Here is a 14,191-nt window from a genome sequence, read left to right on the forward strand (position 1 = left end):
GACTTTACATTTTGGATTGTTTTGTTTTGTTTATTGTTTGATTATTTTGCGTGCTTTTGTGTGGTTTATACATTTCTTAGTGTCAAAAAAATAATAGATACACTCTACCAAGCGACCGTGGTTGAACCACGGGATTGAGGGGTGCCTAACACCTTCCCCTCGGTCAACAGAATTCCTTAACCGGAATCTCTGCTCGCAAACCAGTTTAAAGAGTCAAATGGTTTTGAAAAGGATTTTCCAATGGTGACTTGGCACACCAGATTATGCCAAGTGGCGACTCTGAATAAAAAATGTTAATAATCCTTTTCCAAAACAAATTTTCATTTCTTGTCACTTAAATAATAAAACCCTTTCGAACATTAATTTATAACCATTATATTTTTGAAGTCGAAAGAGGGGTGTGACATCGTGTCCCCTCAACCATGTAATTATCCCTCCACAAAATGACAAAATAAATTTTATTTTATTTTATCTCATCCTAACCAATTCACCCACCTACCCTATCCCACTACCCCACTCACGTGGTTTTTCATTTCTTAACCAATTAACAAAAAATGAACAAAAAAAAGAGAGAGGACCACTTTTATCATCATTATAATGGCATTCTCACCATCTCCTTCAAGATAGACACACCACTGCCATATATGCAGAAGGAGAACCTTCCATTTTTTTTTTACTTTTACTAAAAATAGACTACAACATCACAGTAACCATACGGACCACCTCACAGTAACACGCCATCCCCTACACACATACTCTCATTCACAATACTATAACCTTACAGAATCACATAACACATAGATTGATCCATCATTCACCAATACAAAAACCCATCATCACTCACCCACTGCCAGTTCACAAGGCACGCACACACACAGCTATGAGAAATTAGTGAGAGAGAAAAAAAGGGAGATACACGAGAAATCAATAAAGAAAAGAAAAGGACTCTATTTTTGGTTTCTTCATTGTGATACATGCACAGATCCCACAGATCCTCTCCAAGGAACACACATGCATGAAGAATCACAAGGAAAACCAGAGAAGGAGTTCGATTCTCGAGTTTTCAGGCAAGATTCTCACTGAAATCAATGTCGGCTATTCAAATTAATCTTCCCCATTCAAAAAACCCCAACATATCTTGTTATTTCTTTCTAATTTTCAGGCGAGATCACTGAAAACAAGTGAATAGAAGTAATGCCATCAGCATCTTATTCCAAATCGATCCTAAAATAATTTAACGTTGGTACTGTATTTGGATTTGGGTTTTGTTTACCTTGGTGGGTTCTTCGTAATCTGTTTTAGGTCTCTATTTCTCGATACGAAGTAGAGTTTGTTCACTGTCCTTCATGGGTTCTCTTTTTGAATTGTCTTTCGAGGGATTTTTATGCTAGAATTGGTTCATAGTTGAGATTTCGGTGTTCGTTAAGGTTCTCAGAGCTGCTCTCATCTTTCTTTTCAAGTCAATTGAAAGCTTTCGAGGTCTAATTCTCGACTTTACTCTTTTATTATCATTATATGTTTGACGATAATTGATTAAGTATTTGGTTGATACTTGGTGTTGTTTATCTGGTTAGCTAGTCGTTGATATGAAACCGATGTTGATATGGCTTGATAACTCTTTCATGTTAAAATTCATATGTTAAAATAAATTTGGGAAGGGGTTAAATGCGATAAAGTGAATTAGTATTGATTTTGGATTATCGATCATATTGAATGTGTTGGAACTGTGATAAATTGAATCTAGTAAGCAAATACTAAGTTGGGTAGGCAAATTTAGAACTTTTAAATTGTTGAATGTTGAAAATATTCGTTGAATGGTTTTATTTTATGAGTTTGGATCAATTGTATTCATTCGTCGGGGAATGCCCCAAGGTCATTTGTATTTACTCACCGGGGAATGCTCCAAAGGATTTTGAATGCGAAGGATGTTCGTGATCAAGGCCTGAGGCATCGGGTAGAGCATAGTTTAGGTTAGCGTAGGTTTACATTTTTGCATATTTTATTTTGGACTGTATAATTGAAGTGGACATTAAATTTTGGATTATTTTGTTTTGTTTATTGATTGATTGTTTTGCGTGTTTCTGTGTGGTTTATACATTTTGTAGTGTCAAATTAGCCGATACGCTTCACCAAGAAACCGTGGTCAAACCACGGGACCGAGGGGTGCCTAACACTTTCCCCTCAGTCAACAGAGATTCCGGCTTAGCCGGAATCTCTGTTCACAAACAAGTCTTAAAGAGTAAAATTATTTTGAAAAGGATTTTTCAAAGGTGACTTGGCACACCGAATTCTACCAAGTGGCGACTCTGAGTTTTGAATGTAAAAATAATCCTTTTTCGGAGTCTATCTTCATTTTATCACTTTAATAAAAACCCTTTCAAAACTTAAAATCAAATCTTTTTGGAGTTAAAAAGGGGTGTGACAGCTCTGGCGACTCTGCTGGGGATTTTTTAGAATTCGAGCTAATTTTTTAGAGTTGTATCGGCTTTGTTTGACATTATGGGTGTATAGATATTGTTTATGTTGTTTTGTGTTATTGTTTATCATTGTTGAGTGTCTACGTGCTCTTTGTTTACAGTTTTATCTTATGTGTTACCGCTTTATATCTGGCATCATGTGCATAACCCAAGTCATTCTTTCTGCAACAAGTTCGTAGTACACGTGTTGTACACGAACTCTAGTTGAGTCACCCTTATTTTAGTGGGGGAGCCGTCGGTGTTATGGAGTAGGTGGAAAGCAAAGCAGCCACTATCGACCAACACCTTATTAGTAAACCCCAACGTAGGTCAGTCATTAGGTCACGCTTATGCGCATCATATTTAAGACTTAGCGGGGCCCACTTGGTCCTTTGTAGGAGACTCACCTCTAAAGTATCTCTACGTGCTAAATGTTGCATTTCTGAGGGTAACGTGGTCCTTTGACAGACTGATTTGGGGAAAACTTGTGTTACAAGTAAAGTGAAAAGAAAGGAGAAAAGTAAAGTGAGTATAAAAGAAAAAAAAAAGAGTTTCGTAGTTTTAGAGCTCTTTATGGCTTTTGTTTTTCACAATTCAAAAATTCAAAAAGATTTCTTTATTTTTTGCACTCATTTGTTCAAAAACCAAAACATCAAAAAAATTTCTCACTTTGTCTCCTTTAGCATGCATTCATAATTCGAAATTTTCAAAAAAAGATTTTTTTAGCAGTTTTTATAAAAGAAAATGTAAAAAATGGTAGAAATTTGTACACTTCATTGTAATGAAAATACCAAAAGATTTTTCTTTCATAATTGTTGGTGTCATTTTTATTTGAAGTGTCAAGGTCAAAACTCCAAAAAAGATTTTATTGACATTTTTCATCGTTAGTCTTTGGTCGTGTCTCTCAAGTTTGGTGTAGTTTGTTAATTAATCCTTAATTGTCCAATCTGGACGAACTACGCACCCCTAATTCTCCTCTCTCGAAATGTGAGATACGTAGACAGCCTATTGTGGGTTCGGGGATCTTATTTGAAAAATCTAAAAAGAAAAAAATTTCTTCACTTTTCATTTAAAGTAGGTGTTTCCTATACATCTTTAAAAGAAAATCACAAAAAAAAAAATTGTTAATAGCTTCAAGTCTCATTTTCGTATGAAATTCAAAAATTGAAAATCCAAAAATATTTTTCTTTGATAATCATAGGTTTCGTTTTGTATAGGGAGTTTAAACCTGAAAAATGCAAAAAAGATTTTCGATAATTCTTTTGACAATTTGTTATTTTTGAAGTTTCTGAAAAAAAAAAGAGGAAAAAGAGTTTAATCGGCCATTTTGGCAAGACTTCACAAACTACGCACACCTGATTCTCCCTTTTAGGGGGTGAGATACATAGGCGCCCTTCTTGGGTTCAGTGATCTTTTCAAAATTAAAAAAAAGGGAAGTTTTACTAAAGTGTTGAACTCTAACGCATTTGTTATCTCTTGTCCAGTTAGTTTAAGGTAGGTGGTTTGTGGCATTTTGGTTGATCCTTCATATTGCACCTAGCCGAAGAGAAAGTTATGGCCAACAAGGATACTGAGATTGTGGTCACTAATCAGGTAGGGAGTTCGGGGAATGAGAATTTAGGAGTTAATGAAGAGATTCGGAATTTAAGGCAGCAAATAATAGAAATGCATCGAGTTTTGGCAAATGGGTTGCCGCCGCCTCCATTTTCCTCTGATAATCTGGAATATCTTTCTAGTTTACCTTTAATGTCACATGCTCAATTCTGTATTTTTGTTGACACAACACAATATGCATTAGGATCGACTCCGGGACAAGAATATCCAAACACTTTCAATGTTCATTTCCTCACTCCTTAACACAAAAATACCACATGCTCGGCTCTACCCACTGTTCATGTTTTTGCAGCAGCACTCCCACCTGAAGCTCCTAATTTTGAGGTTTATCCATCGGTTTTGCCTCTCCACTCTGCAACTGAGCCTGTATTGAATATTTCTAGTGATCAGTATTATGCTCTCGTGCCCACATTTAAGTCGGCTGGTCCTTATGGCTACACTCACCCACCTGAATTTTCCCCTAACACTGAGAAGCCTTTTATGACAGAAGAACAAAAGGAAATGACCAGAAAATTAAGAAATTTGGAACTGGCTATGAAGAACTTGCAAGGACTTGGAGGTTACAAAAGTGTCTCATATAAGGACTTATGCATGTTTCCAGGTGTCAACCTTCCTCCCGGTTATAAAATGCTAAAGTTTGAGAAATATGACGGACATGAGGACCCAGTGGCAAATTTGAGGCGCTATTGTATCAAATTAAAGGGCGTTGGAGGGAAGGAAGAACTACTCATGGCTTATTTTAGGGAGAGTCTTTCAGGCCTAGCTTCGGAATGGTTTGTTGACCAAGACATTGAAAAGTGGATTAGTTGGGATGACCTAGCTAATGAATTTGTGCAACAATTTCAATACAATGTGGAGTTGACCCCTGACGAAAAATCCCTAACTATTATAAAAAAGAAGAACTCCAAAAGTTTCAAAGAATATGCGATTAGATGGCGTGAACAAGCGGCCAGGGTGAAACCGCCAATGAAAGAAAGTAACATAGTGGAGGTATTTATTCAAGCGTAGGATGAAACATGTTATCAACACTTGTTACCTGCATTAGGCAAGCCGTTCATTGAGGTCCTTAAAATGGGGGAGATGATAGAAGGGGGAATTAAGAGTGGTCGCATTGTGAGTTTTGCAACATTGAAAGCAACTACTCAAGTAATTCAAAAAGGGTTCAGGAAGTGTTGGGGAGAAAAAGAATGAGGAAGATGCATTTGCTATTGTAGTTGGATAACAGGAAAGTTCAAGGAGACCACGTCGTCGTCGCTCTCAGGCTCAAACCCAAGTTCATGCCCAAGCTTCACATAATCACTCCCAAAATCCATTATACTCTGCTCATCCACCGCCATATCTAGTATATAACATACAACTACATGTTCAACCCCCATCTTACCCACAGTGGAACACACCAACTCCTCAGAGTCATCCTCTAACTCCACAAACATACCAAAACCCTTCTAAGCCTGATTTTTTATCCAAGCCAAACAATGAAATAAGGCAGAAGTCGAGAGATAGCTTCACACCAATTAGAGAGTCGTATGCCAGTTTATTTTAGAGATTGGTACAGTGGGGCATGATCATTCCTCTCTTTGGGCACACTCTTAATCGGCGTTTAAGAAATTTTAATCCTAACGTACGATGTGCGTATCATTATGATGCTCAGGGTCATAGTGTTGAAGATTGTCGAGATTTGAAAAGAGAAATTGAAAAGATGATTCAAGATGGATCAATTATGATGCAGAATATTGAAAGTGAGGAAAGCTCTAGTCATACTGATATGCAAACCAGTGGCTAAGTTGTCAGGCTGAGCAATTGAGAAGTCACCCCTCTCCTTACTAGGAAGAGGTCTGGTAGTTTGTTTTGTCTTCTTTTCTGTTTTTCGAATTATTTCAGGGTTGTAGTTTGGGATCTATTTTATTTTATCCATTTGTCGTTTATGTTCAAACCCTTCTATCTTTTATTTCAACTAAATGAATTATCCATTTCCCTTTGTGTTTAAATATGTGTCGTTTGTTTGTTTTCTTTATACAGTATATTTTATGTTGATTCTAGTGATATGACATGCTAGCAGAATTTTCAGCCAGATCTTAAAATCCAACTTAACCATGAAACATTGAATCAGAGGGCTAAAGTTAGGAAAAACATCTGAGAAAATAGGTGGAGTGCTGAGACATTTGGTGACAAGTTGAAGCCTTTTTCAAAAATTAAGGCAATTATTTTGAGAATCACAAAATAACTTGGTCATCAATTGAAAAACCTAGCTCAATTAGGTAAAATAGCAAATGTGTGCTCCCGAGGAACAGAATAAAAATCAACTCCACGAAAGCATGAGTTATTTAATATGAGGGATGTACAACAAAGGTGGAGTTATATGTTCGACAAGTGTAGAAGAAGAGGTGGCACATATGCTCGGGGCAAGTTAGTGTTGTAAAATATGTCATAAGTGATATTGATCTTGTACTTTCACATTGCATGCTATGTACTAGCATTTTCAAATATTGATATGACGAAGGCATTCCATTCTGCTATTCAAATATTGTGTCATCTTTTGTTTACCCCATTTGAGCCTTAGTGTTATTTTCTTTCATACCCCTCTTTTGAAATCAAGATAGAGTCAAGAAAGCTCAAAAGAAAAGTATCGAGCAAAACAGTAGAGTCAGAAAGTTTCCAAAAGAAAAAAAAGTCAAAAAAAAAGAAAGAGAAGAAATCAGAATCGAGCAAAACAAGTAGTTGGAACTATGTGTGACCTGATTCTCCTCTTTCGGGGGTGAGATACGTAGGCTACCCTACTCCGAGCTCTGTCCAACCAAATAAACCATTTAGAATTGCCCAGTCAAAAGAAACTGGGGCATGATTTTATCCTTATTATTTGAGTCGATTTCAAAAGTTGTAAGTCCTACCCTACTTTAAGTATCATTTGGGACCCATGCTATCCTTCCTTTCTAACCCTATCTAAAAATCAAGTTACAATCAAAGAAAGACCTTCAGATCAATCTTTGAGGATGTTAAGGCTAAGCATGCAAGGGATATAATGATGTATTTCGGAACTACTTGTCTTCCTCAGCATAAAAAATCAGAAGAGAGATAAAAATGAGAGAGCCTTATTGGTGAAAACCCTCACGGGCACTGTAAGACAATGGTAAGTTGAGAGAGATAAAAATGAGAGTCTTATAGGTGAAAACTCTCACGGGCACCGTAAGACGACTGTGAGTTAAGGGAAATGAAGATAAGAGAGTCTCATTACTGGAAAACCCTTACAAACACCATAAGGCAATGGTGAGTTGAGGAAAATAAAATGAGAGAAGCTTGTTGGCGAAAACCCTCCAAGGAGCCACTAGCCGAATGGGGTCTTAAATATAATTAACCCAAAGAAGCAACTCAGTTTCAAGGCCATTAACTCAACGACAATGGGTAGAAAGTTTGGATGAAAAGATCAAGCTGCTTAATCCAAAATGCATGGCATAATCATTAGTGTTGACTGTCATTTTTAGATGAATTTTTCGTTTCTTTGTTTCAAAAGGGGACATTCATTGTCTTTTCTTTCTTCTCTTTATTTTTATTTTATCTTTCTTGAGTCAGTTATCCAAACAAAAATTGTCATTCTTTTTTTCGTTTCTTGTCTTTGAGTCAAGTCCGTGTCAAAACAAGTGAGAAAAAATTTCAAAAATAGCTACCAGCTTTTTTAATTGCACAAATCAAGACAAAAACTAGCACATGAAAGAGACATGATTGTGAGCCAAAATAAGGCATACAGAAAGTTCTGTCAACAGACAAGTCTGGGACCTCATGGAAATACCAAAGTTCAAAGGGTTTATCTGAAGAGCATGACAAAGCAAAGATACTGTGTTTGTTTCAAAGTCACTCTTAATAATCTGAGTTTGGGTCAATGATTCAGTAAGTCAATGATATATGCTAATGGTTGGAAACAAGGTTAAATGTGACGAGGGCAAGAACGATCTCCGCGAAAGCTAAAGCCACAAACCAGCCACCATGTTTTAAACTCACAAGTTTTCTTTGATAAAACAGGAAACATATTACTTTCAAACCAAGGACTTCAGAGCATAAATATCAAAGGCTGCAATGCCTCACTTCTACAAAAGCAGGAAGCAAAGTTGCTGCACAGGTTTGATAATCAAATCATGGTAAAAATCATCATCCTATATCCCTCGGAGACACACTTTCTTGTCCAGGAATTTCAATTTACATTTGCTAGGTGATACACTTCTTAAATTGAACCTTCACTCCTAGGAGACGTACCTTCTAGTTGAGTCATTCCCCTTGACTCTTGGAAGATGTACCTTCTAGTCGAGTCTTCTCCCTTGATTCCTATAAGACATACCTTTTAGTCGAGCCATTCCCTTGACCCCTAAAAGATGTACCTTTTAGTCGATTCATTCCCCTTAACCCCTAGAAGACGTACCTTTTAGTCGAGTCATTCCCCTTGACCCCTAGAAGACGTACCTTTTAGTTGAGTCATTTCCCATGATTCCTACAAGACGTACCTTTTAGTCGAGTCATTCCCTTGACCCCTAGAAGACGTACCTTTTAGTCGAGTCATTTCTCATTATTCCTACAAGATGTACCTTTTAGTCGAGTCATTCCTTTGATTCCTATAAGACATACCTTTTAGTCGAGTCATTCTCTTTGATTTTTATAAGACGTACCTTTTAGTCGATTCATTCCCTTTGATTCTTATAAGATGTACCATTTAGTCGAGTCATCCCCTTGATTCCTAGGAGACTTACCTTCTAGTTGAGTCATTCCCCTTGACTCTTGGAAGACGTACCTTTTAGTCGAATCATCTCCCTTGATTTCTATAAGACGGCCTTTTAGTCAAGTCATCTCCTTTGATTCCTATAAGACGTACTTTTTAGTTGAGTCATCCCCTTTGATTCCTATAAGATGTACCTTTTAGTCGAGTCATTCCTTGACCCCCGGAAGACGTACCTTTTAGTCGATTCATTCCCTTTGATTCTTAGACGTACCTTTTAGTCGAGTCGTCCCCTTTGATTCCTATAAGACGTACCTTTTAGTTGAGTCATCACCCTTGATTCCTATTAGACGTACCTTTTAGTCGAGCTATCACCCTTGATTCCTATTAGACGTACCCTTTAGTCAAATCATCCCTTGATTCCTATAAGACGTACCTTTAGTCGATTCATTCTCCTTAATTCTCATAATAATGTGACTTGCACAAAAGTCCTTTGATGATAAACTGGGGCAACATTTAGTTCTTGTGTTTAGAACTTCACTTTTCTAGCAAATGAAATTTCTTTATAATAATCTTTGTTTGGGATAATTTTTTTTTTAGTTTTGATGTAATTTCAGGAGCCCGCCTGAAGAACAGGGCGAATAAATGAAAAGTCAAGCAACATGGTGAAAAAGTTAAAAGTCAAGTAACAAGGTGAAAAAGTTGAAAGTCAAGCAACAAGGTGAAGAAACTGAAAGTCAACAGATTGAAAAATAGCAAGTCAGGAACCCGCTTGAAGAACAGGGTGAAGAAATTAAAAATTAAGCAACAAGTGAAGAAATTGCAAGTCAGGAACCCGCCTGAAGAATAGGGTGATGAAGTAGCAAGTCAAGAGTCAATGAAAGCTGCATAGATAGAGTTTTTGTAATTTCGTTTATGTTTTTAACTTGTAATTTTTATTTATTTTTGTAATAACAGAGCTGCGGATCGGAACCTCGATGGAACCTCACTCGATTCTCCAACTTGGTATAGTCCATTTTCTTTCAATCCTTTGAGATATCTGTCAATTGATTCTGTCATAATTTGGGCAGGTAGGATGTCCTAAAACAAGACTTAGTGTCCCTCCTTCTTTTTGTTTCCTTCTTATGAATAATGGTCGAGACAAAATTCTGTCTCGTTGTCTACTTCTTCGTCTGAAAACACTTCGTATTTACATTCAAAGGGTGCATGATGTAGACACCTAATTTTGTCCCTCCCCGATATCACTTTTACTCATTTTTACCTTATCCTATTGTGTACTCTCAACCATGTAATTATCCCTCCACAAAATGACAAAAAATCAAAACCAATTCAAAACAAATTTTATTTTGTTTTATCTCATCCTAACCAATTCACCCACCTACCCTACCCCACTACCCCACTCACGTGGATTTTCATTTCTTAACCAATTCACAAAAAAATAGAGAGAGGACCACTTTCATCATCATTATCATGCCATTCTCACCACACCACTGCCATATACGCAGAAGGAGAACCTTCCACTTTTTTTTTACTTTTACTAAAAATAGACTACAACATCACAGTAACCATACGGACCACCTCACAGCAATACGTCATCCCCACACACATTCTCTCATCCACAACACTATAACCTCACAGAATCATATAACACATAGATTGATCCATCATTCACCAATACAAAAACCCATCGTCACTCGCCCACTGCCAGTTCACAAGGCACGCACACACACAGCTGTGAGAAAGCAGTGAGAGAGAAAAGGAGGGAGATATACGAGAAATCACTGAAGAAAAGAAAAGGACTCCATTTTTCGTTTCTTCTTTGCGATACATGTACAAATCCCACAGATCCTCACCAATGCACACACACGCACGAAGAATCACAAAGAAAATCAGAGAGGGAGTTCGATTCTCGAGTTTTCAGGCGAGATTCTCACTGAAATCAATGCTGGTTGTTCAAATTAATCCTCCCCATTCCGAAAACCCCAACATATCTTGTTATTTCTTTCTAATTTTCAAGCGAGATCACTGAAAACAAGTGAATAGCAGTAGTACCATCAGCATCTTCTTCCAAATCGATCCTAAAATAATTTAACGTTGGTACTGTATTTGGATTTGGGTTTTGTTTACCTCGGTCGGTTCGTCGTAATCTGTTTCAGGTCTCCGTTTCTCGATACCAAGTAGAGTTTGTTCACTGTCCTTCATGGGTTCTCTTTTCAAATTGGCTTTCGAGGGATTTTTGTGCTAGAATTGGTTCATAGTCTAGATTTTGGTGTTCGTTGAGGTTCTCGGAGCTACTCTCATCTTTCTTTTCAAGTCAATTGAAAGCTTTCGAGGTCCAATTCTCGACTTTACTCTTTTATTATCATTATATGTTTGACGATAATTGATTGAGTATTTAGTTGATACTTGGTGTTGTTTATCTGGTTAGCTAGTCGTTGATATGAAACCGATGTTAATATGGCTTGATAACTCTTTTATGTTAAAATTCATATGTTAAAATAAATTTGGGAAGGGGTTAAATGCGATAAAGTGAATTAGTATTAATTTTGGATCATCGATCATATTGAATTTGTTGGAATTGCGATAAATCGAATCTAGTAAGCAAATACTTAGTTGGGTAGGCAAATTTAGAACTTTTGGATTGTTGAATGTTGAAAATGTTTGTTGAATGGTTTTATTTTATGAATTTGGATCAATTGTATTCATTCTTTGGGGAATGCCCCAAGGTCATTTGTATTTACTCACTGGGGAATGCCCCGAAGGATTTTGTATGCGAAGGATGTTCGTGATCAAGGGTCGAGGCATCGGGTAGAGCATAGTTTAGGTTAGCGTAGGTTTACATTTTTGCATTTTTTATTTTGGACTGGACATTAAATTTTGGATTGTTTTGTTTTGTTTGTTGATTGATTGTTTTGCGTGTTTTTATGTGGTTTATACATTTCGTAGTGTCAAATTAGCCGATACGCTCCACCAAGCGATCATGATCAAACCACGGGACCGAGGGGTGCCTAACACCTTCCCCTCAGTCAACAAAATTCCTTAGCCGGAATCTCTGTTCGCAAACCAGTCTTAAAGAGTCAAATTATTTTGAAAAGGATTTTTCAAATGTGACTTGGCACATCGGATTATGCCAAGTGACGACTCTGAGTTTTGAATGTAAAAATAATCCTTTTTCGGAACCAATCTTCATTTTGTCACTTTAATAAAAACCCTTTCGAAACTTAAAATTAAATCTTTTTGAAGTTAAAAAGGGGTGTGACAACATCTAAATCACAAGCTAGTAATGTCTGATATTTTCTCACCTTCCTAGCTTGAGGGGGGAGTGTTGAATACAAAAGGAAAAGATCACAAGCTGTGGAAGAATCTAGAAGAGTTAGTTATGTTTGAAATTTTGTTGTAACTGTTTTCTTGAAACAGTTAGTTTCATTGTGATTAACGGCTAGTAGAAGTAGTTAGAAAGAGTAGTTGATTCCTCTATAAATAACCAGCTATGTACTATTGATTACACAAGTTGAATAAACAAGATCCATTATTCTACTCTACTAAACTTCTTCTTCTCCTATTCTTACTCTGTTCTTCTTCTTTGCTATTCAGTGCATATCTCAAAGCTAGAGTTAAACCACTGATCTAAGAATAATTACAACAATGTAATAAAACACTTAAACTGTAAGTGCAATTCAACGCGTTAGAAAAGGTTACTCGCCTTATTTTTCAGGTTACTGATTCAACTTATTATGAGCAATTACATGTAATGCATTTGCTTTATACATTACAATGATTGAATGGCTTATTACTCTTGTGCTAGCTAGTCCTTGAAGAGAAGTTGTGAAGGAGAGTATTTCGATATACATCAGAGCAACACACAATTTTCGAATGATCGGCAGATTTACGATCAGGTTTGTGTCTAGTAATTCATTTCTCTTGTGGTGCTTCTATCTTATGATTGTTTTTTTACTAAGCTTAATATTAGCATGCTATGATTTTTATAGATGCTAGTTGGAATTGAACCTGGGCAAATTTTGGAGCCCAATTGTGAGTCTGTGTCAAAGGTTATTGGTCCTTAATATATAGGTTGAGTACATATATCTTGTGTCTTCTAAGTTGTAAAAAATGTTCCATAAATATATTCTCCGTGTGAATTGACTTATTTTTCGATATTTTGTATAACAGTGGTGATCATGACATGATGATTCCTTATACATGCATCAACCGTAGCTTGGATAAGATCTCTTAACTACTCTATTGTTGATGATTGGCGACCATGGATTGTTGATGGTCAAGTTTCCGGAGTGAGTTCAAAGCTAAATGAATGTTCTTATTAGATACTTGAATTTATGTAAACACTATTGCAACCTGAAGGTCCCAGTTAAAGTTGTTGTCTTGTGATCAGTTTCTACCATGTGACCAGGCGGTCACGGGTTCAAGCCATGGAAACAGCCTCTTGAAAATATGCAACGTAAGGCTGCATAAAATCGACCCTTGTGTTCTGGCCAGTTGCCGACCCCACGCATAGCAGGAGCTTTAGTGTACCGGCCTGCTTTTTAATATTGCAACCTAAACTTTTTTTCCTTTCCTTTATGTTTTTTATTGATACATGCAGGTATACAAGGACATATTCAAATAAAATGACATTTGCCACAGTGAAGGAAAGCAACTATTTGACTTCTATTAACCAGGTTCATTTACTTTGGTTTTCTCCTGTGTCTTTAGTAAGTTAACATTTTATGTATTTGAACTCTTTGTGCATGGAGGAGGACATACAGCTCTAGAGTACAAGCCTGTTGAATGTCTAGCCATGCTGATGAGATGGTTATCTTATCAGCCTCTCTGATTAATTGAGGAACACATTTCAAGCTCATCACGAATCAGGTCACCGGTTTGGCTTTTAATCAACAGTAGCTGATAAATATCAAATGTCGAAACTGATGAGTGATTACATGTTTGAATAAAAGAGTTAGAAAATGCTAATACGTCAATTTGACAGTTTCTTAGTTGATTTAGTTGTTCAAAGGGCTAACTACAAGTTTCTTAAAGCCAAAGAGGCTTGAATTTATGCAGTAAAGGTTTGTTGTTTTTCTGCTTATATTTAAATTTGCTTACAACAGTGGGTGTTTGAACTATCTTGTGCACACAGGCATTGTTAATGCTTTAAAAAATCTTCACGTAACTGGTAAAATTGCAAGCTTGCAGCAATGTGATCAGTAGGTCACAAGTTCAAGCCATTAAAACAGCCTCTGACAGAAATGCAAGATAAAACAGCGTACAATAGATTATAGACCCTTGTGGTCCAGCTCTTCTCGAACCCTGCACATTGGGGGATGGGATACTTAATCGTAAGTTCAAGTTAGGTGTATCTAAAATGTGTTTTTTTTTTTTCTTCAGAACATTTTGTAGCTCCTTTCTATTAGTTCTAAGGGTCGTT

General features: G+C 36.7%; 1 long non-coding RNA gene across 5 annotated transcripts; it reads left to right on the forward strand.

Annotated features, from left to right (window-relative positions):
* Nucleotides 1-1,438: 1,438 nt before the first annotated feature.
* Nucleotides 1,439-13,873, forward strand: LOC107867381. 5 transcript variants are annotated; one of them, XR_001673157.2, is made up of 5 exons: nucleotides 10,213-11,102; nucleotides 12,579-12,665; nucleotides 12,759-12,840; nucleotides 12,940-13,058; nucleotides 13,370-13,873. It is a non-coding gene; the product is annotated as an uncharacterized LOC107867381 (long non-coding RNA). The 5 variants fall into 5 exon arrangements; XR_007054625.1 differs by lacking the exon at nucleotides 10,213-11,102 and adding an exon at nucleotides 1,439-1,479 and having other exon boundaries at nucleotides 12,940-13,873; XR_007054623.1 differs by having other exon boundaries at nucleotides 10,228-11,102; nucleotides 12,575-12,665; nucleotides 12,940-13,873.
* The last annotated feature ends 318 nt before the right edge of the window (nucleotides 13,874-14,191 follow it).

The sequence above is a fragment of the Capsicum annuum genome, chromosome 4, assembly GCF_002878395.1.
Source record: "Capsicum annuum cultivar UCD-10X-F1 chromosome 4, UCD10Xv1.1, whole genome shotgun sequence".
NCBI classification, from domain to species: Eukaryota; Viridiplantae; Streptophyta; class Magnoliopsida; order Solanales; family Solanaceae; genus Capsicum; species Capsicum annuum.